Source organism: Biomphalaria glabrata, chromosome 16 (genome assembly GCF_947242115.1).
Source record: "Biomphalaria glabrata chromosome 16, xgBioGlab47.1, whole genome shotgun sequence".
NCBI lineage: Eukaryota > Metazoa > Mollusca > Gastropoda > Planorbidae > Biomphalaria > Biomphalaria glabrata.
The window spans coordinates 14046887-14073676 of record NC_074726.1 but is presented as its reverse complement, the minus strand read 5'-3'; the positions used below and the strand labels follow the sequence as shown (position 1 = coordinate 14073676).

General features: G+C 39.2%; 1 protein-coding gene across 3 annotated transcripts in view; it reads right to left on the bottom strand.

Annotated features, from left to right (window-relative positions):
- The window catches only part of LOC106071788 (uncharacterized), an 81690-nt gene that overhangs the window by 21416 nt on the left and 33484 nt on the right, over window positions 1–26790 (bottom strand). The window contains exon 1 of one of the 3 annotated variants that reach the window (XM_013231969.2): window positions 21033–21479. The exons of 1 other annotated variant lie outside the window; for it this stretch is intronic. The gene's annotated coding sequence lies outside the window, so the exon portion shown is untranslated. Of the gene's footprint in view, window positions 1–10972; window positions 11108–21032; window positions 21480–26790 lie in introns of those variants that run through there. One more of the 3 variants, XM_013231970.2, reaches the window with a different exon arrangement.

Sequence of the window (26790 nt, the reverse complement as noted above, 5' to 3'; positions counted from 1 at the left end):
CAATGACTGCACTTAAAAGTCTCAGGATTACTAAATAGTTCATTGCGTTCTAGTGTTTAAAAAATCACTAGTTTATATATATATATCCGTGAAGAAACAGTACAACGGCTGATTCTTCACTTCGCAAATCACAGAGAAACGTGTGCACTAAAACTGCCATTACATTTCTAAATGCAAGAGTGCATCAAATAAGACTAGGATGGAGAGTTACGACACAAAATCAGTCAAGCCAATGAAGTGATAGTACCTAGGAGTGTATTGCATGTTGTTTGTAGACTGCTTCAGGCAGCCTGCTTTGAAAAGCCCAACAACAATGTCTGTGGCACAGCACCTCTAGACTCATGTTTGCAAAGCAGCAGAGTACCCAAACAGTGACTGCAAAACACGTGCTTCTGTCGTTCTATTTGAACTCTTGACTTGAGAACAGCGATGTCATGGAAGACATAAAAGTAGACTACTTAGAAAATGATTTACAATGCCCTAGGAAGGAATCGTTCTGACTATAGGACGCTGAAAATGGTTTCAGATCACTGCTGATGTATATAATGTTCCACACTGATATCCAAAGAAATTCTTACATAAAGAATGTCGTCATTCCAAATGTGCCGAATGAAATGAGTCCACGAGGCTGAGAGACAAGCTTACACCAGATCAGCAGAAAAGCCCATTAAAACAAATATATGCATGTACAGTCTGCCCAGCGCTTACTCTGACCGTCGATATACTGTTTACAAAAGTACCAAAACAAAACCTTTCATGGGGTCGAATTCGGTTTAAGGGACTAGCCGGTTATTTGGACTAAAACGATCACGTCCCACCGATTGGTCTCGGTCCCAATGCGTGCCAATTAACCGGTTCGACTGTAGTGAGTTGTAGACTGAAGTGTATTCTACCTACCACTGTATCATGGAGATACTCTGAGCTGTGTAAACATGCCCTATGCTATCTTCACCTCCCTCGCACGCCCTCATCTTCTGAGACACACACACACACACACACAGACGCCCCGGTGGCTCGCCAAGTCATGGGAATGAGGTTAGATAACATTAGTGCGAGATAGTTCAGTCAACGTCACTGCCCCCCCCTCCTCCACCCACTCTACCTGCAACGAATCTACCTGGACCAAAAAAAAATCACTTTTTTACCTTTCGGGCTTTCACCTCAGCGTGACGCGTGGGAGGGGCAGCACTGAGGCGGCGGTGTAATTTGTTGCTAAGATTCTGAGTTTAAATCTAGACTTCCAGTTCATATTTTTTTAAGAACAAACTGAATCAAGGTCACCGTGACACGTAAAGCCGCTGGTCACGACTGAGCTTATTTCTAAACACTAACAAACATAATTATGTTAAACCTATGACCCCCCCCCCCCCGGTATAGATTTCATTTCGATTCTCTCTTATGAATAAAAGCTTCGAGTTACCCTCAAAAGTGCGATTTTTGTTTTAGTTTGCGGGCTGAGAATGTGCTTCAGAGCTCCGAGGAATCAGCAAGGATTTCTTGTCAGTTTCAAATTTGTCTTTTTTTGTTTCGCTTTTCTTTAAGACTAGATATTTGCATCTATGCCTAGCTCCTACCTAACTTGTAAGGCCAGTTTGAATCTTACACCACCTCAACGTTCTAAATCTCATAAGTGGCTCATTATGTGCACCACTTTCTGTAAGTTGCTAGCCACCTAAACTGCTGACCATGCAGAGGTGAGGGATTTCTCTTTTTTAAAACAACCAACGTGAGTGGGCACGTGTTGATTTCATGGACCAATTACTGGCTCAGCCTCGAAGTGACTTGCGATATTGCTGGTCAAGAGATGGCTGCATAAACCTTCACAACTTTCTATGAAAAAAAAGACACAACACTTTAGTAAACGACTCTTGAGTTGAGAAGTGCCTAATCAAGGAACGTCTTATAGCCAAACAGTTCTAAGACTACATTAGGGCGAGAAAGAGCTTCTCGAGAAACTAATGTTACTGAGTTGACATCTGAACGATAGTTTCTCTTGCTCAACGGAATGGTCGGGATTGCCTCCTGCCCGTTATATCGACGATTTTATCAACTCAATCTGGCTTAGTGAACACAAACATGAAATAGAAACAGAAGATAACTATACAATCTTCAATATTCATAAGCTCTTCGTTAGCAGAGTGGTTACCGTGTTGGCTTGAGAATACTTAAGCCCACGAGTTCGAATTCAGGTCGATCCCCCACCCCATTTCTTTTTATAAATAGTAAATACATTTAAAACGCAACCACTCAGATACCCCATTCTTTCTCCCCAACCCCTTTCCAACTGGTTCAGACAAGTTGCGCTAAACAAAAACAATTGTTCCAAAAAGATATTTCTAATCGCACAGGTTTATTGTTGTTTGTCTCGATCTATAACACATGTATTGATACGACTGATACAAACTCATAAACTAAACTATTGCCAAGTAGAAAGATGTAGTTACACGTTGTTTTTTTTTTTTCAATTCCTACAATGAACTCACAATTTCGTCATACACACAGTCTAAGACTGGACACAGTTATGAATACATTTCATCATTGCGTAGAGCTCAAATTTCCCACATAAACTCGAGCAGGATGACACCTTGTCGAGATTTCAGAAAGATCACTTCATTAATTATTGAATTAATCAGAATGTGTTATTTATGATAAATCTATGTGATCTAAATTATATTGTATGTTCAATATGAAAAATAATGATAAATAAGATTCATAGTATTTGAATATAAAGTAATAAGTGATTTAATGTGCTTATATTTATGTTTATTTTAAATATTAGCTGACCAACGCGTTAAAACTCAATCATTTGAACACAATACTTCACAATCACGACAAGCGTAGACAGGAATGAGGTTACACGTACGTACAACGTATGTACATTTTCCTGGGGAAAAAAATAAATTTGAAATTCTAAATTCCCGAACCAAGATCTGCAAGATGTTCACTTATGAAATTATCTTACAAGACACTCTAAGTGACACCAGCACTGCGTGTCACTTCAAACCAAGTGGTCAGACGGTAGGCAAGGACGCCACTCTACACACATGCGTACAAGGCCTGGAAATATCTGCTCAATACAGTGACGACTAAAGCTCGTCCTCGGGTTATGATCTTGTCAAGTTTTATGTCATGTTGAGTAAGGGAAAAAACTTGAAATACTGGAAGAAAAAAATTTCCTCATAATGACACATCATGCTAAACACTTTGTTAACTGAAAGGAAACTAGAGTGGATATAAAAAAAAAAAAAAAAGCACAAGCAATAGAAAAAAAAAAGAACACTTAAAAAAAAAAACAAAGCTTATTTAAGGGAAAGAACCTCTAATTACTGTCATTTATATGAAACTTAGAGGGTTTAGCCCCGTTTCTGCCGCATGAAACAAAATTAATTTATTTTCACTAAATGAATAACTAAATGGATACTTTTTGAATTGATTCATGTATTTTCATCGACTACACAAAATTTCAACTTGATTCGAGAATGTTAAGTGGGGAAAAAAACGTGTCATAACGTAATAAGGGAATTAAACACACACACATATATATATATATACATATATCATGGGCATAGCCAAGGGGGGTGGGGTTTAAGGTTCAACCCCGCCCCGAAATGAAATCCCCCACCCCTGCCGGGGGGGGGGGAATCGTAATTTAGTGACTGTTTTTTAGCGGCCCTCGAAAGGGGAAGAGACGCTATTAGTTTTGTGTGAAATATCTGTCCCGTTTAGATCTCGTAAACTAGAAAAGATTGTGAAAATCCGACATCACAATATTTTAGACCATTCAAAGTTTTGATGCAACGGTAACTTTTTTTGTTTCTGATAGCGAAAAATATAATTTTTTAAATCACTTATGCAAGCAGTTTTTTCATAAAAATACACCACTTTTACAACTAATGACTATTAATAGTAACAAACACATGAGGCTCTTTATTAGAGGAGACTACGATCTACCATACTATTACTGCATTTGTGCAAACGTTGAGATTTTTGGTAATTTTTTAAAAATATTTATTTTGAAAAGTTATGTTATACTAAGTACTATATTTACACACTAAAAATGTTTATTATTTTTTTAAAGAGAAAAAATCTATTTAGAATGCATATAAGTCAGACCTAATTGAAAACAACAATAAATAAGTAGTTTTTCAAATTTTCGCGTTAGGTAGACGTGGTGGAAAGGTATGCCATACAACAGAAATTGTTTTTTTAACGGAAATGTTTTATTCTTGAGGAATAAGAGATTGTAATTTCTTTAAAACAATTAGATCAATTATATATCAGTTAGGTCAGGTTCACATCTAACTTCACATTCACTCTCACCTATCCTTTGGTCTGCTGGACCGCTAGGCACCACACGAGATCTGTTAACCTTTTTTTCTCCATTATTTTCTGTCATTTGTTTTTGATAGAATTTCAATCTGATAATATTGAAACCTGCATTTTTATCTGCTAGGGTGGACCACTTCTGGGGCCGATTTTCAGTTTGTGTTTCCACACAAACTGTCTTTGTAACCTTGTTTGCTTTGATTCTGTTTATTTTAGGTGATATTGTGATACTAAACCATCACTAGCCCCAGCGCAGCCAAGGGGGTTTTGAGTTTAAAACTCCCTACAAGGTGGTTTAGCAGTCAAATCCCCCTCTTCTATAAAACAAAACCAAAAAAAAAAAAAAAAAAAAAATAATTAAAATGACAATCCCTAAATTCCAAGAGCATAGCTAAGGAAGATTTTGATTTAAAACCCCCCACCGAAATTAACGATAAAACCTCTTCAATATAAGACTATCCATACATCAGTCACCAGATTCTATGAGCGTAGCCAAGAGGAATTTTATGTTAAAAAAAGCCTCCAGCAGGTTTAGAGCTAAAAACCACTTCTTCAATATAAAAAAGCAAATTACACACTCAAAATTATATGATCGTAGCCATAGGGTGGTTTGAGTTTAAACCCTCCTTCAGCGGGTTTGAAGCTAAAAAAAAATACCTCTTCAATATTAAAAATAAAACCAATTACAAACTCAAAATTCCAAGAGCGTAGCCAAGCCGTGGGGGAGGGGGGGGAGTTTAATCCTACTCCTTCAGAAACTTTTTTAAAAGTTTAAAACCCTTCCTGGTGGTTTTGAGTTGAAATATCCAATACAGAGAGTTTTGAGGTTGAAAAACTCTCTCTTCAATTTTATTCTAAAGCAAACTACAGTATCAAATTATTTGAGCCTAGCTAATGGGGTTTTAAATTTTTAAAAAATATGAAATCCACAGATTTTTAGTTTAAAACTCCTCAACAAATGATTTTGAAGATAAAAACTTCCCTTTTCGATATAAAATATAAAGCAAACTACAGTCACCTAATTCCAAGAGCATAGCCAAGAGAGGTTACAAATTTCTACCAATGGCTGGGGTCCATTGATAAAGTTCAATGAATAGTCATCTGCAGAAATTGAAAAAGACTAAATGTAGCTCAACAAAGATGGCTTAGACGGATTTTAGGAGTCAGTTATAGAGATCGGGTCTCAATTAAGGAAATCCTACGCCGAAATGGGAGTCGACCCCTTAGTAAGGTTGTGACAGAGCGTGACATGAGGTTTGCAGGACATGTTCTCCGACAAAATGAATTACGCATAATAAGAGTTGCGATGACACGGAGGCCATTACGAGAAAAGCGCAAACAGGGACGTCATAGTACAACTTGGCGCCACACTTTCAAGGATGTGATCAGAGCAGGTGGGAAGAGGCCTCAGACATTGCCAGTGACAGATTTTTGTGGAAGCAGCTTGCCATCCAATGCGCTGAACGACGCGGGAGGATCTAAGTCATTAAGAATAGTAAAATTTTAAAATAGAACTTTTTAATAGCACTATAATGCACTGTAGATACCTCAGAATATGCATTTTGTTGGCTTTTAATACCGGAATAGTGCTTGGCGGCGGGGCTCCGCCCCGCTCTGGGGGCGCTCAAAGCGCCCCTCCCAGACCCCTTTGCTGGCAATGGCGGGGAGTCTACAATTTGTCCACTAACTCTAGCAAAAACCTATTCTAGGGTACAATAAATGTCTACCGAAAGAATGAAGGGTCAGAATGTAATAAAGATTAATCGAGTACACACACACACATACACAAGCACACAGACATATTTTTTTGCGAAAAAAAAAAGGGGGGGGGGGAATGGGGGTAAAAAGATGATCAAACTTTTTACCATACAGACAGAGAGAGAGAGAGAGAGAGAGAGAGAGAGAGAGAGAGAGAGAGAGAGATTGCGCCGTTATAAGCTTTGTAAAAACAACGGCTGGACAGGCCAAGTCACCTTGAAAAAATAATTAACAGAGCAATCCAAGCGGTATAACTATAAGCGGACTAATTCTTGGTGGCCAAGGTCAAATAGTTTGATTTTAATGTATCTTTCTTAAGATGTTAGAATTTCAGCTGTCTCCTATATAGATAGGTAGGATATGTTGGTGCAAAATAAATAAATAGAGAGAGAGAGAGAGAGAGAGAGGGAGGTACAGAGGAAGAGAAAGAGAAGTATTTCCCTTTAAATTGATTACAGTTCATCGTTTGGAACTATAAAAGTAACAGTTCAAATGTACGCGCGACTGCTGTCACATTCAAACGATAGTCTAAATGATATATTTCGCAGTATCACACTCCTCTCCCACGGGTGACTTGACGTAGAACACAGCTTACATAGCTTCTGTTACTACCATGGCATTACTACGGCAGATGACTTCCGAGATGAACAATGTCCGTGACGTCACATCCCAATCAATGATTGTCCCCGATCTGTTACGAAACACACCGGTGCTCTCGGTAGCCACAAGAATGCAAGGCGACGGCTCGTCGGTAGGTGCCAAGCGATGAGGAAAATCGATAGCACTAACTCCTCCTCCCCCCCCTCCCCCCAACTTTCATGTCTCTCCAGGAAGTCTCCCCCCCCCCCCTTTTTTTCTTTTTTTCTCGTTCACGGTTTGAAAATGTTTAAGTAAGCAAATCACGTTTCAATATCGTCTGGATGTATGCGAATGTCGATTGTGAGTGTGTGTGCATGCTCGTGAAATAGGTCTTCCAAACATTTGTCATCACCACCTTGATCTAATCCAAGATAACGCGAGGTAACTCAGTACACGACCGCTATACATCAATAATGCGCCCCCCCCCCATTCCCCTCCTCGTAACAAACCCAACCACAATGCAAACAGACATCATAATGGGATTTCAACAAATATTACGTAACCACCAGCTCCTATTTCTGTGTCGTCTACGAAACTGAACCTTGGTGACAAGAACAAACAAACCAGAACAAAACAGTTAAGGTTTTTCTTTTATCCATTTTAGACATACTACATTATAAGTCAGTGATTTCATAATTGTGTACATGTCTCTTTAGAAACGTCTCTGTGGCAAACTTACGTTCTAGAAAGTTAATTAACAAATCTATTAGCCACATTCTTGTATACTTGTCAGCCGTGGAATTTGACTGCAGAGCTAGAGAGGACGATCCTAGCAATGGAATCAAGATGCTACACAAGTATCCTAGGTGCCTCACATTTAAAGACCGCATCACAAACCAAGAGATTAGGGACAGTGTTACTACACCCACTGGATCCCCACGATGACCTGCTGACTATTGTAAAAAATAACGCAAACTGAAACTCTATGGTCATATTACAAGGTCTTCGGGGCTCGCAAAGACCTTCCTTCAGGGAACAGTATCAGGAAAAAGAAGAAGAGGCAGACAGAGAAAGCGATGCGAAGACAACATAACAGAATGGACGGGCCTACCATTAAAAGAGCTTCTATCTAAGGCAAATAACGGTGGACAAATCTTGTCTGGTGCCCCAACGGTCCAACAGACTACGGGATAGGTGAAGGTGAGGTGATCACCTTATGCTTATACATCATAACAACAAATAAATATGGTGAGTGTTACTGGTTACACAATTTTTTTTTTAATTCTTCAACGATAGCTACGAAATACTTGAAACGCATCCGTAACTGTTGTAGGATTGTATGTTCTTCACGACTATAGATTAGCGCGTCTTCTGACCAACAACTGTAAGGATCGGCAACATCATAGACTTATGTCATCTTTCGTAGCTCAAATCAATCGGGCTATTCCTGCATTCTATCGCAATAGAGAAAAGTTCTATCTTGGAGTTAAACATTGAATACTTCACAAATACTTCACAATAAAGATAATTTTTCTTTATCACGCTGCAGAAGGGCTGACCCAGCAACTAAGGCTTTCAATCAAGATGTCGGCCCAGATCCAGAAATTCTCCGATTTCTAAGTAATATCATCACCCCTCCGTGCTACAGTCACACTTTTCTTTTGATCTTTCCCCACGCCAGCCAGATAACAACAGCAACAACAAAATATTGTAGTCATAAGAAATGGAATAAAACAACAACAACAAAAAAAAAAAACAAAAAAAAACCGCAGGAACCCGGTATTTGTTCTGTTATCACCATCCTCTATCTGTTGTCAGCCTACCCTTAAGTTAAACGGGAACGACTGATTAGGAGACCCCCAATGATGAGGGTAAGGGCCTATAAATCAAGACCACTTACATCCTCTTACAACAATGTGGAAGGTGAAAATAGAGCAACAAAACAAGTTCAACTAAGAGAAAATGGTGGAAAGATAGTAGAGACAGAAGAGAAACAAAAAAAAAACCAACAACAAAGGTTACAAAGACTGTGTAGAAGCACAAACTGAAAATCGGCCCCCGAAGTGGTCCACCCAGGCAGGTAAAAAGCCAGGTTTCAATATTTTCAGAAGGAAATTCTATCAAAGACAAATGACAGAAAATAACGGAGAAAAAAAGGTTAAAGATCTTGTGTGGTGCCCCAGCGTTCTAGCGGTCTAGCAGACCAAAGGATAGGTGAAAGTGAATGTGAAGTTAGATGTGAACGTGGCCTAACTGATGTCTTATAATGAATATCTAACTGATCTAATTGTTTTGTAAAGGGCCAATCTCTTATTCCTCAAGAATAGAACATTTCTGAAAAAAATAATTTAAAAATTCATTTTTTTTTTCTTTGGTTAGGTGTTCTATACTGTATGTTGTGCATTGCCGTTCAGGCAATAATATGAAAAACTACTTATTAATTGTTGTTTTAAATTATGTCTGACTTATCATTTTTTGTATGTAAATATAGTATTTAGTATAACAAAACTAACATTACTTAACAATACAAATATAAAAAAAAATGTTTGACAAAAATCTACAACCGTTTGCATAAATATGTTAAAAATATGGTAAATAGTCTCCTCTCCTAATATAGAGCCTCATGTGTTTGTTATTATTAATAGTCAATAGTTGTAAAAGTGGTGAATTTTTATGAAAAAAACTGCTTGCATAAGTGATTTAAAAAATATTTCGCTTTCAGAAAAGAAAAAAGTTGCCGTTGCATCAGAACTTTGAATGGTCTAAAATTCTAAAATATTGTGATGTCGGATTTTCACTATCTTTTCTAATTTACTAGATCTAAACGGGACGGACGGACAGACAGGCTAATAGCGTCTTTTCCCCTTTCGGGGGCCGCTAAAAACGAGAATAAGAGCGAGAAAGAAAGAATTTGTATTACAATTTTGTCTCCGCTAAACAAAAAAAAAAAAAAAACAGAAGCAGGGCTACTAAAAAAAAAAAGGTTAATCACTAAAGGGTGAAAGGAAAGACAGTCTCAAATAGGCCAAAATGTTCCTTGAGAAAATGTCTTAGGCTCGGACTCTGGTGATAGAGAAGTTCTAAAGAGCAAAGAGAACAAGATAAACGCTGACACGAATCGTTGTAATTGAGAAGGACAATTTGTAGTTACTTCTAGGTATTTGTGAACATTTTGTTTTCAGAGGGGTGGATATTAAATTACATAAACAGCAGACAGAAAAAAATAAAAACAAAATATGCAAATACACAGACCTATATATAATGTCCGTACTATGAAATTGACTTTGAAATAAGTAATGCATATATATACATGGAGACTACAAATTAAAACAAAGCTTTCGGTTCAGTCTACACGTATCTTTCGCATGGAACGAAGACTTTGTAGGCTAACTTTTTTTTTTCGCAACCTATACAAAAAAAAAAAAATGATACACTAGATCTACGTACCGCCTCAAAAAGTAAGTAGCCGTACACTCTGGCGAAGCTAGCCGAGTGTACTCTTTTCATAGCCTCATCATTACACACTCGTGGAACGGAAAAGAACCACAGCCTCCAGTGGTCCTCCACAGTACCGAGTTAGCCCTGTCCCATTAGCCACTCCCTTCCTCGCGCACGCTGTGGAGGAGGTTCCTTTATATGACAGTGCAATGTAGGAATAGGAAGGAATCCACCGTGGGTCTCGGCCTCCGGTCTCGAGGGGCATGAATGCTTTTTTATAGCTAAGGCAAAAAACACAATCGTAACAGTATCTAATTAATTCTAATAATCACCATGAACAATTAAAACATCTCCGTGATGAATTCTACACACAATACAAATTCGCAGCTGTCACACGGCCAAATGGATCATTTAAAACGCATACATAGAAAAAAATAACAACAAAGAAACATAAACCCTCAATAATTACTATTGGTCCCTACAGCATTCCATGCTTCTGTGAGATTATTACGTGGTCCTATTTCTGTCTACAGATCTCGTTGTATGACAGTTCTGCACTGTTGTAATGTCATGAACTGGATACCTATACTGCACTGCTACTAGATTTCAAAGTAGAACGTCTTCTTAGCGGCTCAAACAGATCGATACTTTTTGTACGTCATTCAACAAAACGAGTACAAGTCTAGAACCTATAGGGTCAGGGTGAACTTTACCGAAGCATTGAATTGGTAACTCATTGGTTCAAGTGCTCTTTTATATATATATATATATATATATATATATATATATATATATATATATATATATATATATATATATATATATATAACCACTTGATGGCGTCCCCTTGACTAACAGGTGAACTACTTACTCTGAAACCACAGCACTAGATTGGATCACAACAAACACACCAAGAAGTCTACACACAGTTTCTATGCACGTTCGCTTTACTCTAGAACACAGTGTACAGTGTGCTTTTTCGCCCTTGATTTAACAAAAAAAAAAAAAAAAAAACTACATAAAGACGTCTAAAAAGAGGGTTAACTCCCCTCCACACTGCCACGGAATCCTAACGGCACACATAAACACGTACCGAGTAACACACACACACACACCAAGACATACACCCACCGTTCCAGGTCCCTGGATAACATCAGCTGACGAACCAAACAAACCGACAGACACTCTCCGAAGCCTCGCGCCGCCCTCACACGTCAGGAGCTGGAAGGGAGGCCCACTCCCCGCCAAGGCTTACAACTCTCGCCTGCGTAACACGACGTAAATAAAGCCGAACAAGAGAAGAAATTCAACCTGGTTTGACCTTTCGAGATGTGGGTGTGAACACTTGGCTGAGACTACACTCCAGCCCTACACAGAAACGAGCGCGTCTAGGAACAAAAAAACAAAGTGCTCTAAAAATATTTCTTTTCTGATAGTAGTATATAAGCAGAATCCTTCTAGGTAACTAGGTGGTCACTTCCCAGGTGCGAGGCCCAGAAGTTAGATGTGCATTCCCAACGTGGACACGGAATCATAGGAAAGCGGAAATCCAAATTAAAAAACAAAACAACAAGGTTACAAACTCAAAATCGGCCCCCGAAGTGGTCCATCCAGGCAGGTAAAAAGCCAGGTTTCAATAATTTCAGAAAGAACATCAGAATGGAATTCTATCAAAGACAAATGACAGAGAATAATGGAGAAACAAGGTTGACGGATCATGTGTGATGTCCCAGCGGTCCACAGACCAATGGATAGGTGAAAGTAAATGTAAAGTTAGATGTGAACCTGGCCTAACTAATGTCTTATTATGAATATATAATTGCTGTAATGGTTTGTTACGGGACAATCTCTTATTCCTCAAGAAAAAGACATTTTCTTAAAACAAAATTCCTTTAGTTCAGTGCTCTATTGGTAATATCTAATGCTTCAGTTCACGTGATAATATGAAAAACTACTTATTAATTGTTGTTTTAAATTATGTACACCTTATATGCATACTAAATAAATTATTTAAAAAAGTAAACATTTTTTTTTGTAAATGTTGTAATTTGTATAACAGAACTTACTTAACTTGGCAATACAAATCTAAAAAAATATGACAAAAAATCTAAAACCGTTTGCCAAAATGTGTTACCCGTTTTATTGATCCTACTAAGAAGCCACCCGTGTTTGCTACTAAATTAGATTTTTGATTTTTAGATCATTACTAGTTGGTCAACGTGCCAGACTTGCCAGGCAAAAACAGACTTTTTGTTTGAAGTCATGTTTTCTATGTCAAACGTTCACTAGACCATATCTATTTCAAGACCGCAGAGATTCTTGGTGGCAGGGTTCGAACTCGGGACTTTTGATAAGAGCTACCAAACGACCGGATAGTCTAAATTAACTAACAAATAACAAATTAGTATGCAACCTATGTTTCAAACAGGATTAATAAAGAGGAAAAAAAAAGGTAAATCAAATTTAGCGAGAAAATGGACAGTCTGAACAAGAAAAAAAAAGTTAATAAATTCTGGCCCCAATGGCTATCCTTAACATGAACAGTTGCCAATGGAGGACGGGTGTCAAACTATTCCCTGAACTCTGCAAAAACCCACCGCCCGTGACCAACTCCAAAACTGCCCACACAGCCGCCATCATTCTCCGCCCATTTTCCAACTCCCTAACTGCCCCCATCATTCACCGCCCACGTTAGCGGCCACAGTCAGGGGCCTGTCTGGGAAATTTCCGAGTAGAGCCTCATGATTTAACCCAGTTTCCCAGATAACGGGACAACTGCCAGCCTCCTGGGAACCGAAAGAGAGAGAGAGAGAGAGATCCAAAAGTAAAAGACGAATATAAAGTGGGTGCGGTGCAGTCAGGAGAAAAAAAAGGGAAAAGTAAAATATTCTTATCTGGAGCTTAGCTATATAGACAGACAGCCAACTAGCTAGCTAAATAAGATAGATAGATACCACAATTTAGTTCTATTCAAACAAAACACAACCAATGTGATCTCAAAGGTATTCATTTCTTTGTTCTTTGCTTCCATTTCCAAACAACTAATTTCCTCCTGTACATGTATCTCTCCATATCACAGACATATACGACAGTTCATTTGTCCGCATTCTGACACTTTCTTGTTACAATTTTTTGAGATCATGTACAACATTTCAAAATTTAGTACATCCATTTACGGATGAGGGAGGGGGAGGACAGGGCGGAGAGGGGGAAGGGAATAGGTTCGAGTCTCTAGGATGTGCCCAAATTTTCCAGAGGCTTGAGTACAACAAGGAAGTCCGTTTTCATTCTCGACCAATACCAACTGGTCTTGAGATTGAAGAGCAGGATCTAGAGCATCCACTAAGTCTTGTGTCAAAACAAATATACAAAAAGCAACACAAAAAAATGGAAAATAAACTGTACAGAGTTAAAAGAGAAACGGAACGAGTCTAAAAATATCTATCGGCTGTCTAGATATTGGATAGTGACAAGAATTACTGCATATAAAATCCGGCTATAGCAAAAATCATTCTATTAATAGTTGTAATGCATAGTTGTTTTTTTATTGTTTTTTTTTTAACATCCGGGTTATGCTTTGACCAATGAGACATGTCATAAGTATCATTTGCAATCATAACATAAGTATAATTGTGAAGTATAAAAAGCACATGTAATTGTTGATATATTCATGAAATAATTTAGGACATTCAAAAGGCTGAACACTGTATCCATCGTATCCAATGGAACCGTCCTTCTTTAAAACCTAAGAGAATGCACCAATGATACGAAGTAGAATAAGAAACGTTGACGGTGCATTTATTCTCTTTAGTAACACACATGAGTGTGCAAACTTCGTAAGTAGAGATCAAATGAAATCTGATATTGAATCAATTAAAGCCATAACGTGAATAACATTGGTATTGTAATTTGTATTAAACATAAAGGCCAGTTTGAACTGACACAGCAGAAACATTTTGTAGTATACCTAACCATCCTAATGACAAAGCCTATTTTATATATTGATGTCCTTTTTCCAACGTAGCTAAGACAGGTTAGACAGTTGGAGAAAGAGCGTTAAGGTTAAATTTGTATGGATTATGTTTTGTACGAGGGATTACTGAATAACCTTAGAGACCAGAAGGGGAGGTGCATGGTTGATATCAACTTCGGCTGGAACAATATTGTTGTCTTCATTTGTGCAAGTGTCTGGCTGTAGAGATAATGGAATAAGTACTATACTAATGAACAGGCAGAATTTGACATAAAGACATGTACTTTTCAGTAGAGTTAGTGATTTCAAGAGTTGATAGAGAAAGACGTGATTAGTGAAGTTGAAGTGGTTACAACCAGTTAACTGTTCAAGAATACAAAATGTATACCGGTATATACGACAAGAAGGGAGGCTGCTATCATTGATATGTTTCAATACTTGGAACAGCAGGTAATCCAAAATGCTAGACTGGCGGTCAAGCCCTGAGCAATGGCACAAGGCCACATTTCAAGCGAGTAGCCATACACTCCTATTAAAAACGTGAGTCCACACAAAGACGTTTGAAAAAGAAGCTAAAAGGAATTATTTGAACTGAATCTTGGAAATGAGGGTCGCCACCCTCCTTTCCCCTCGCACACCGAGTGGTTGTGACGCACTTGGTGCCTCGAAATCCTCCTTTCCCTGCCCCCCCCCCCCCCCCCAAGATATCGATTCAGACATAGTATTGGCGTGGATCGCACTGCCTCGCCCCCTTTTCTGCTCGCACAGCTTCGGACCTTAACCTTTGAGTCCTGAGAGCGTTCTCTTGACTGCCAAATTAAATAGATTCCAGTTCAGAAGCACAGAAACTATCTTTTTAAAATTTAACTGACCATTTTCATGTTCATTAAATTAAGCGGCTTTGCAGGGAGCATTGCTATTAATAAAGTTAGGTTTCGAGTCTGTCAGATGCTTTTTTCAATAGGGAAGAACAAAAAAATCAATCCTTGATGCTGGGAAAATGTTTTCTTTTTGAAGTCTATTGTAGTGGTTTAAGGTTAGAGAGTATATTGCAGTGGTTAAGTTTAGCTTATAGAGTATGTTAGATTGTATGTACATTTTGTGCAGGAAAACCAACGACTTGGCAGAGTTAGACTGAAGTCATTGGGTAACATGCATGACTATACTGACCTAGGGAGACGCGTAGGACTTTTTCTTTTTTTTTTGAAGCGACGTCTGTATTTTATAAGATAAGATATGTGACAGTAAAAAACAGAGACGTGGCCAGATAGACTAATGACGTTGCAGAATAGGGGTACAAAAGGTGAAGGGCTTGGAGCAAGAAGCATGGTAAATGAACTGCTAGGAAATACGATGGATTTCGAGACGTATGGCGACCATCCCAATATGTCGAGAAACATCGCGGCAGTCTTCACACGTCTTATCAAGTAGAGCGTTGTTATCTTATTTGTTTGTCCATTGGATGTGTCTAACTGGTACTTATGTTAACGTAATAATTGTCAAACAATATAAGTCAGTAATCTTGTGAGTCAAGTCAACAAACACATTCGAGTCCGGAAAGTAATCTTGTGAGTCAAGTCAAGGGTATCAAACAGACAACAAACACATTCCAGTCCGGAAAATAAAGCTGCATTGTATTTATGTTTTAAATTTTCAAACATTTTTCAAGGAAGGTAGCTGAAATAATGTAATTTGAAACGACACAAAAGAATTCCAATATTTTTGTGATCTTTATGAAAGCGTACAAATGGGGCCGTATTCGAGTTTGAGTGTAAAATAACTCCCATCAGCATTTCCTTTTTCGTTTATAACAAAGAGGCACAGGAAGATAACTGGAATGTCAGAGAGAAGTCACAACTGTATAACCACTGCCCCCCCCCCCCAAAAAAAAAACAAAAAAAAACAATGTCCTTAAAATAAATCAATTACAGGGTGAACGAGAAAAACATACAAACAAATAGTTTGGATCATGTAATTATATGCATGACTGACCTAGAACTAATACATCTGGGCAATTCAAAACATTTGTAACAGGCCTTTAGCTTTCTCAATGCGCTATCTTCTTATCTTATACAATACAGACGTTACTTCAAAAAATAAGATGGTTACGTCCTACGCGTCATGCATTTAGTCATGCATATTAACCAATGACTTAAATTCTGCACTTGTTTTCCTGGCTAGCTCAGGCAACCCGTTCCATGCTCTAATAGCGCTAGGGAAGAAGGAGCTTTTGTACAAATTTGTCCTAGCATATGGGACGAGGAATGTGCCTTTATCTGAGTGTTTTATTAAATTTTGTTTTTGTATTTGAAGATTATGGTTCAGTGTTTTATGTATAATTGCTACTTTACTTTTGAGCCTTCTGTCCTGAAGGCTTTCTAAATTTAGTGATGTTATTTAAAGGTGTTACTCTAGTCAAATTTGAATATTCGTTTGTTATGAATCTCACTGCTCTATTTTGTGTCTTCCAGTTTCTTAATGTTTTCTTGAGTTGAGGGGTCCCAAACGGAGGATGCATATTATATTATTGGCCTAACCAAGGTTAACATTTTAGTTTTATGTTCTTATTTGATTTATGGAAATTTCTTTTAATAAACCCTGATGCTTTGTTTGATTTTTTTTTATAGTTTCATCAATATGGGTCTTCCATGACAGTTTTTCATTTATTATAACACCTAGGTATTTTGCGTTTTTAGTTTGTGTTACTGGTTTACCATGAATAAGATAAGTGGAATTAATTTGTTTTAGTTTTTTTTTTTGTTACTCTTAATAACTGACATTATTCTGGGTGGAAAGACATGCTCCAATTTGATTCCCATTTCTGTAATTCATCCAATTCTCTTTGTAACATTTCTGTCTCTTGTGTTGTTTTTATTGATCCTATCACTTGTCTGGACCAGTTGTGAAAGGTGGAGAAGAAAGGGGGGGGGGTATCTTGGTGAATGTTTACATGATCGTTTTTTTTAAATGCATAAAATAAAAATGTTCATTTAAGGCTCAAGGGGATTAGTTCAACTTGTACCACCATATCTGTCAAGTAATGGTACGATTTCTTTCCATTGTTCAAGATACCAAACAAAATAATTCATTACCAATTGTTAATTAACTAATTATTTGTTGCTGTTTTTTTTATTCTTATGTTGACAGGTAAAAGAAATAATTGTGCAAAATTTCAGCTTAATCCGAGATTGGGTTCGTCTTGGGTGAGTTCTGTTTTGTTTTCTAACCACTCCAAAATAGCCCAACTCAAATATAGCAGCATTCCTTTCAAAAAAGAACAAATCAGAAAAGTGGAAAATGTCATCCCTTCAAAACACAGCTTGAAGTTACGTGCAACAACAACAACAAAAAAAGCGTCTGTACGTACCGATGGCCCAAGTGTGTGATGTGGTCTAGATCTACTGCAGAATAGCGGACAACTTGCAAGTCAACTAGGCGTTGCCTTACTTTTTAGGGTAAGCCATCTGAGCTATCTAGACCAGCCTGTGCCATGTCCTTGGACGATATGGATATGACGGAATGTGTATAAGAAGATGTCTTAGTACAAGAGTCTGCTGCTTTCATACAGTCACACAAACACATGCACACACACACTTTCGCAGACCAGTTGACAGCAAGAAGCTGCTCATACCTCACAAAATAAAACTGAAATCGTCTAAGTGGCTCAGAGACTAAGGCAGTAGCAAACAGCAATACATACAAGCTTCTCTCTTTCAGTGGCTCAGAGACTAGTGCAGTAGCAAACAGCAATACATACAAGCTTTTACTAAGTAATGCTTGCGACATATAATAGGTGTTGATGGTCGAACAAGATATCTCAACCAAAGTTTATTGGGAACATTCCTTCTAACACTACTAGAGCAACAAGTCAAAAGACGCCAATGGGGCAAGATTGGAGATAGAATGCGAAGACCAACACGAAATATTGCTGAAAGAACTGGAACACACACAGGAAGAGAAAGGCTGGGAGACCAGAGCATCAATAGACCAAGAAGCAAAGACGGCAGGATGGACTCGGACCGGAACAGATTTTGATAATGGAATACGGTTGCGGTCTTATGCTGAAAAGGATTAAGTCAAGTAAGTGAGTAACAAGACTACAGTTCCACCTGCTGGAGAGAAAGTAAATGGCATGCCATCAATCCAACATCATTTCAACTTGAACCACTACGATGCACTGACAGTCATCCTGAGGGCAGATATCCCGTGGGTGAGGTTGGTTAAAATATGACTTTCTTTTTCTATGACGCGTGAATGATCACTGTACGTACAAATCTAGCTCCTTGTGAAAATATACATGTTTACAGCGTTGCGTCTGTGGGAGTTACATTACAGAAGACGCCCTGAACAAGTCGACTTGACCGAGTCAGAACGACTATGCACAGGAAGCACTTGCGGGCATCGACGTTTTCTGTGTCGCCCCAGAAGACACAAAGGTTTAAATGTCAAGACGTTAAAGACAGGTAGACATTGTAGTTGGAATAAAAAAAAAAAAAAACTATGAACGATCTGTCAATGGAAAAGACATAATGCCATACACGGCCTTGGAGAAGTTTTTCAATTCAAGAGATTATTGACCTTGTGACGAGAGCGGTGGGGAATGGGGTGGTTAGGAGGGGGCGAATTATGATAAGATAGGGTGTCACAGCCAGGGAGTTATTGGTTGCATAAGATGAATGGAGAATGCATAAAAACAAACGTTAGCAGACAATAGAAGAAATCAAAACTATTCCCATATTAAGAAAGCAAAACATTGACACAGTATGTTAAAGAGCAGAACAGGGAGTGGTCAGAAGTTAGAAGAATTGTTTCGATACACGACTCAGGACAGAGACCGATAGAATGTGTGTGTCATCTAATACACTGAGCCGATGAACTGATACCGAAATGATGAGAGTCAGAGATACACAACGAAATGGTGTTGTGTGGGTGAGTGAGTGAAAAGAAGAACCTACGTTTCAAATGACGGATATATGTAAGAATATAAGCACAGAACAGAGTGACAGACACGGAAGGACGGACATACAGAAAAATACTAATAGTCCTGCCGTTTCAACGATATGCCTGGATGGTCAGGGAATAGGGCGGCTCAACAACGAAAAGGATTTGACCCACCGCTGCGGATACAAACGTTATTAAAAATCTTCTGACATTGATATTCATAGTGCTGCAGAAACTACACAAGGCAGCTGTCTCAGGCAATCCACCTTTCTCACTGACCACACAACGACTCGGTCTCAGGCAATCCACCTTTCTCACTGACCACACAACGACTCAGTCTCAGGCAATCCACCTTTCTCACTGACCACACAACGACTCGGTCTCAGGCAACCCACCTTTCTCACTGACCACACAACGACTCGGTCTCAGGCAACCCACCTGTCTCACCGTCCACACAACGACTCAGTCTCAGGCAATCCACCTTTCTCACTGACCACACAACGACTCGGTGTCAGGCAACCCACCTGTCTCACAGACCACACAACGACTCGGTCTCAGGCAACCCACCTTTCTCACTGACCACACAACGACTCGGTCTCAGGCAACCCACCTGTCTCACTGACCACACAACGACTCAGACTTAGGCAATCCACCTTTCTCACTGACCACACAACGACTCAGTCTCAGGCAATCCACCTGTCTCACTGACCACACAACGACTCAGACTTAGGCAACCCACCTTTCTCACTGACCACACAACGATTCGGTCTCAGGCAATCCACCTGTCTCACTGACCACACAACGACTCAGACTTAGGCAATCCACCTTTCTCACTGACCACACAACGACTCAGTCTCAGGCGACGCCATCTATCAATTAAACGCAAAGGATTGTCAACGACACAAGTAGATCTGTCTCCTAACTGTACCTGTGATATCCACCTCCCACACACGGTCACACACATACTATCAATCACACTCACACAAGCTAGCTCTGCCAAACTGAGATAACTCATGTCAGGTCAGGTAGACATGCCAAATGGGAGGAGGTGAGTGAACTACCGTACACTTTGAGTACTCTCAAAAAAAAAAAAAAAAAAAACATGTTTCAAAACTCACACAAGCTTGAACTCACATCTGGACAAAATACCATTTTATATGATTGTTTGAATTCTGAACTTATATAAGTCTAAAGCGAATGGCCTGAAAGTTGACGAATGCTATAGTTAACTATAGTATGTAGTTGTTGTTATTCTATTTTTCATTCTACTCGCCACGTTAGGTGAAACAATTGGCGAGTGTTTAACTACAACAAAGATGAGAAATAAAACAAATAACAAAGAGGTTATCTGTACTAATTATCTGTGTAGGAATGACATTAGTGAAACTGTAGGCGTCGGGTCACGAGGGGAATGGGGCAGGGGGTGAAAACAACCTGTCACTCCGGTACGACAGGACCAGGTCCGCCACACACGACGGAGTGAGTCAACTGGGTCAGTCGGTCAATACCGAGGACTTGTTGATCAAGTTGAGAGAATGCGGCTCACGCTGGCTTACCCCACCGCTGTAGTCCATTCACTAGGACGCCGAGCGAGATGTCCTGAGATCGATGCACACAACACAACACAACAGAGCACGCAGTATTTATAACAAGTCTACTATCCGGATCTAAGTAGCCGTCCATCTCGAGTATACGTCTTATAAAAACAAATAATCGTCAGGGTATTTAGTGTTCGTAACACCAGAGAAAACCAAAAAATAATAATTTCTGCGCCTTTGTCCCCCCCCCCCCACACACACACCTGAGATGAACTCCGATTGATGGCAAGGCTGGAAGGACCCCATACACACCTGCTTTTTAACCCGTCAATGCCATTTCTGTGGCGACTTAGGACATGTAGTAGTATTTCTTTCAATGTGTTAAGTGTTTCGAAAGGGTTGCCCCGAGATAAACTGTTATCTATTCAATTTGAGCTTATCAACATAAACAGTAAAGTAACGTTAAAATGCCAACTTACTTGCTGTGATTAAATCTCGTATCGAACAATCACAGATTCCCTTTAGAAGATGCACTATAGATCTCTAGAACTACAAAGAACGGCGGAACGAGTCATTATGTCACACAAGCGAGCGGTCAGATCACTAACTACACCCGCACCGATCAGCATGTATATAAACAAAGGAGGAAAACAAGGTTGTAGTTGGAAGTGGGGGGAGAGAGAGGGGGAGGGGAGTTAACGCGAGCGAGACATTTTAACTTGGGACTAACCTTTGACCAAATCCAAGAATTCCCGGAATTTCAACTCTCGCGCCGCGTGTGTGAGCGCACTGTGACCGCCCGCCCGCCTTGACGAAGTTGAGTGCTCGGTGATTGGGACGTGGTGGTTGTCGAAAGTGGGAGTGGGGAAAGGAGGGTGAACAGACGAGCATACGAGAGGAGGGAGACACGAGTAAGAGAGTTACACAAAAGAAAAAAAAAAGGGGGGGGGTCGAAAGTAAGAAAAAAGAAGAGAATAATTAAACGCAGTGTCAGTGTGAACGTCGCCGGGTTTGTATAACTCAGCATTAGCTTTCCACATGATACGAAGCATCGCCACATACTCTAAACTTTGTCACTCACATCAGGTTGAGAACACTCTGTTAAATATAAATGGTGGGGGAGGGGAGAGGGAGACTAAAAAGAAAGGGGGTGTAGGTGTACACAACGTGAATAAGGATGAAGGGGAGGGGAACAGGTCGGGAGAGGTTTCTATGAAGTCATTTCTTGAGCTTCATTAGATAACTTACCAACAACTAACACCATTCGAACATCAAGCCCTAAATGTGGGCTTACAGCCAATGTATGCTTCAAAGCAGACCGCATGACCTACTAAACAAAACATAAAAAAAAGTGGTCTTTTCAGTAGTTCAAGGTCAACGAAAGCTTATGACAAGCAGAGATCTTTATCCTCAGTCCTACCAATTGGACACTGGGTCCTCCAAATTAATGAACCAGCTGGTTCTTGATAAATGAACCATCTGGTTATTGACAAAGAAATGGCGCTATGTCGGTTACAGTGCAAACACCAGGTCACCCTGCAGTACTTACAACGTTTGAGACGCGTGAGTAGTTGTGTGCTCGGCACTTGAACAAACCATCCGCATGGACTGAACAAATGTTGGTCATGTTGGCCGCTTACGGGTGAGAATGGCCGGTAGTATCCCACTGGAGAAAGCAATGGCAAAGGAGACAGCAAAGAATGCCATATCCTAAGGTCATACAACTGGCGCTACCGTGTACTAGAAAAATCTAGATCTCAATCCAGCTGACGCGTTCTGTGCCTGGCCAACGCTTTGGGATTCGCCAAATAGTACACCGAGGTGTTTTACATTATTACTTCAGCTAGTATAGTGGAGTAGCTCAAGGTGTTTTCCATTCTTACTTCAGCTAGTATAGTGGAGTAACTCAAGGTGTTTTCCATTCTTACTTCAGCTAGTATAGTGGAGTAGCTCAAGGTGTTTTCCATTCTTACTTCAGCTAGTATAGTGGATTAACACAAGGTGTTTTACATTCTTACTTCAGCTAGTATAGTGGAGTAACACAAGGTGTTTTACATTCTTACTTCAGCTAGTATAGTGGAGTAACTCAAGGTGTTTTACATTCTTACTTCAGCTAGTATAGTGGATTAACACAAGGTGTTTTACATTCTTACTTCAGCTAGTATAGTGGAGTAGCTCAAGGTGTTTTCCATTCTTACTTCAGCTAGTATAGTGGATTAACACAAGGTGTTTTACATTCTTACTTCAGCTAGTATAGTGGAGTAACACAAGGTGTTTTACATTCTTACTTCAGCTAGTATAGTGGAGTAACTCAAGGTGTTTTACATTCTTACTTCAGCTAGTATAGTGGATTAACACAAGGTGTTTTACATTCTTACTTCAGCTAGTATAGTAAAGTAGCTCAAGGTGTTTTACATTCTTACTTCAGCTAGTATAGTGGATTAACACAAGGTGTTTTACATTCTTACTTCAGCTAGTATAGTGGAGTAGCTCAAGGTGTTTTCCATTCTTACTTCAGCTAGTATAGTGGATTAACACAAGGTGTTTTACATTCTTACTTCAGCTAGTATAGTGGAAAAACACAAGGTGTTTTACATTCTTACTTCCGCTAGTATAGTGGAGTAACTCAAGGTGTTTTACATTCTTACTTCAGCTAGTATAGTGGATTAACACAAGGTGTTTTACATTCTTACTTCAGCTAGTATAGTGGATTAACACAAGGTGTTTTACATTCTTACTTCAGCTAGTATAGTGGAGTAACACAAGGTGTTTTACATTCTTACTTCAGCTAGTATAGTGGAGTAACTCAAGGTGTTTTACATTCTTACTTCAGCTAGTATAGTGGATTAACACAAGGTGTTTTACATTCTTACTTCAGCTAGTATAGTGGAAAAACACAAGGTGTTTTACATTCTTACTTCAGCTAGTATAGTGGATTAACACAAGGTGTTTTACATTCTTACTTCAGCTAGTATAGTGGATTAACACAAGGTGTTTTACATTCTTACTTCAGCTAGTATAGTGGAAAAACACAAGGTGTTTTACATTCTTACTTCAGCTAGTATAGTGGATTAACACAAGGTGTTTTACATTCTTACTTCAGCTAGTATAGTGGAGTAGCTCAAGGTGTTTTACATTCTTACTTCAGCTAGTATAGTAAAGTAGCTCAAGGTGTTTTACATTCTTACTTCAGCTAGTATAGTGGATTAACTCAAGGTGTTTTACATTCTTACTTCAGCTAGTATAGTGGAGTAGCTCAAGGTGTTTTACATTGCTGCTTCAGCAAGTATAGTGGATTAACTCAAGGTGTTTTACATTGCTGCTTCAGCAAGTATAGTGGATTAACTCAAGGTGTTTTACATTGCTGCTTCAGCAAGTAAAGTGGATTAACTCAAGGTGTTTTACATTGCTGTTTCAGCAAGTATAGTGGAAAGTGGATGGTTGAAACTGTCAGCCTGAGATGGAACAAAATTGACTGAGGCTTAGACCGGGGTACATGAAAGTATGGACAATAGCACGCGTTGAGCCTCGTTGTCCTCAACCCCCCCCCCCCCTGCTAAATAGGTAGCGAAATAAGCTAATGCTAAATAAGTAGCGAAAGTTTTGACACCTTGCAACTAATATAGAGAAAGAGTCTAGACTAGCTATGACCTCTAACTAAGAACAATTGGGTTGTATGCACTTTATACAGCCAGTATGTGTTAGCTAAAAAAAAATTCAAAACAAAAAAACAAACATTTCAATTGTATACAAAATAGAAAAGCTCTTTTTTATGAACTCCAAAACTACAAAATCTAGGACTCGAGTTCTAAAGAATGACTTTCAACACTACAAAGAGGTCATAAATGAGTACCAATCAGTCAGTCGGTTCAAAACAAAACAACGAAAACCTCTTTAACATGCTTGTGACGAGATGTTAATTAGTTATTATTTGGCTTGTTTATTTATGTCTAGGGGAAATTTTATTAATTTTATCCCGCTCACATATAAGATTTTGTACAGGCACACCGCAACTAACAGTAAGAATAGACCAATATTGTAAGTTCATAAATAAAAATAATTTAATAAATGAAAGTTTACAAAGGAAAGTGATCAAATAAAATTATAATTAAGAAAATAAAGGAAATAAAGGTGCTAATATCTAAAATAACTGTTCATCATGGATTGCTAATTATTGAGTTATTGGAGGAGAAGAATGTTCCTATGTCTGCTACTTATTTTTCTTAGCTGCTAGGCCTTGGGTCGTCTTCTGGCGGTCGTAGGACTGGCACTCAGAAGGATGAGTCATCCGGCTCTGTCTTAGGACGTCGGCTCGGGATATTCTCTATGCGGTAGGCAAGCTGGCTCTAGGGTGAGGCCGCTGCCTGTTTAGCAGTAGAGATGGTTGGTGCTGCAGACTAAGTTGTAGTGGGACGATCTCTCAGCTGTGATCTCTAGCTCGTAGAGAGCCGTGCTAACTCAACACCAGTTTATCTTCTGCTGCGAAGGTTGCTCTAATCTGTAGGCAATAACTATTGGGCAGTGGACAGTTTGGGCCGGGTACTGGGCAGATGATACTGGGCAGTATAGGGCACTGTGGACACTGGGCAATATGTTAGGGCCAAGGACAGTAGGCAATGCCTTCTTGCTAACAGGTATGTAATTGGGGGGGGGGTGTATCTGGTGTGGTCTGCCTCGGTTACAGCTTTCTATGGAGATCTGGTAGTCGTAGCAATCGTGTGTAGTAACCAGGGGTAGCAATCAGGGGTAGCAATCAGGGGTAGCAATCAGGGGTAGCAACCAGGCTGGGGATAAGACATACAATTAGGAACCTCCTAAAGGCATTGAGTAGGGATTCCCATATGCCTTGCAATCATTCAGATGTAGGCATTGGTATCAATCCCAATAAGGCATTTAAGACAATTATGTATAAAACTTTAAAGTACGTATACAACTCAATAACAAAGGATATAAGTAAGATAACCACAATAAATGTGCTATAGTACAATGTAGGATGATATTTGTCAAGATTCATCCAATAAGTTTGATTACGACGATAAGTAATCAGTTACAGTAAAATGGGGAATGAGCATATTATATACTAAAGGATAAGATGAAAATAAAATATTAGGGATATGGCTACAGTAATAAGTGTTTGATATAGTTAATCAAAATTACATTCATCCAAGGAACTATAAGTTCACAAGGGTGGGAGACATAATAACATGCATGAGGGATATACAATAGAAATGTGAAATAACTAATTTCACATGGGCTCTGTAAGTTTAGAGCACTGTGATCCAAGTTCTTAGACAGTACTTAGATTCACGAAAGGTTATTGTTTACATCCATCACTAAAATACAGGAATGGATGAAACATAACAAATTAAATATAATAACTATAGTTTCAAATGTAGACAACCATAGCGGCATTAATAATACTATATGAAGATATAGTATCGACATAAAATAGTACAATGTACATACATAGTAAAATCATAATGTAATGACGGGGAACGTGGTTGTGTACTAATGTGTGCTCACACATCCCTATAAGATAAGAATGAGTATAGTAAAATGTTTACACTTACCCGTTTGTCCCTAATGAAATCTCACAACTAAACTTCCTAACAGAGGAGACTGTATGAATCCTAGCGGGCCTAATTTGGAATGTTTGGGTCTCTCTCTATATATAGATGGGACTTTTCGTTTAACGGGTGGGGAAGAAAGCTAGCTGATTTTCTCACATGTATCGATGTACCGGAGATGTCAGGCGTCAGGTCAGATTTATGGTCAATATTCGTAGCCTACCGTGAGAGTAAAGTCTTAAGCGAATATGTATCTGTCCAGCCCGAGTGCAATGCTATTCTTAGAGCGATGTGTATCCTGCGGGGGGGGGGGGGGGGGGGGGTTAGGTGTGAAAAGTTATTAGGCCGTGGCGTGTAGCGCGGGTGCAGCGCTGTCCAGCGGTCAATAATTAAAAGTTAGCCCTCGAGAGGCTAGTTAATGTTTTACGTGGAGATTCGTCCCGTGAGAAACGTGCGAGGGGGGATAAATCCTACAAGAAATTAGTTATGGGTGGACAAGAAAATAATTGTTTAAGTTAAAAATTAAAGTTTCTCACGGTTTGCTGGGAAAAACTCAAATGAACTTTTGTATGCAAGTTTCGTATCGTCACATACCCACCCACTTAAAAAGTATTCGCAGAATACTAATACTGCTTGCATATAAGTTTCATTTGAGCTTTGTTGTTGCCTA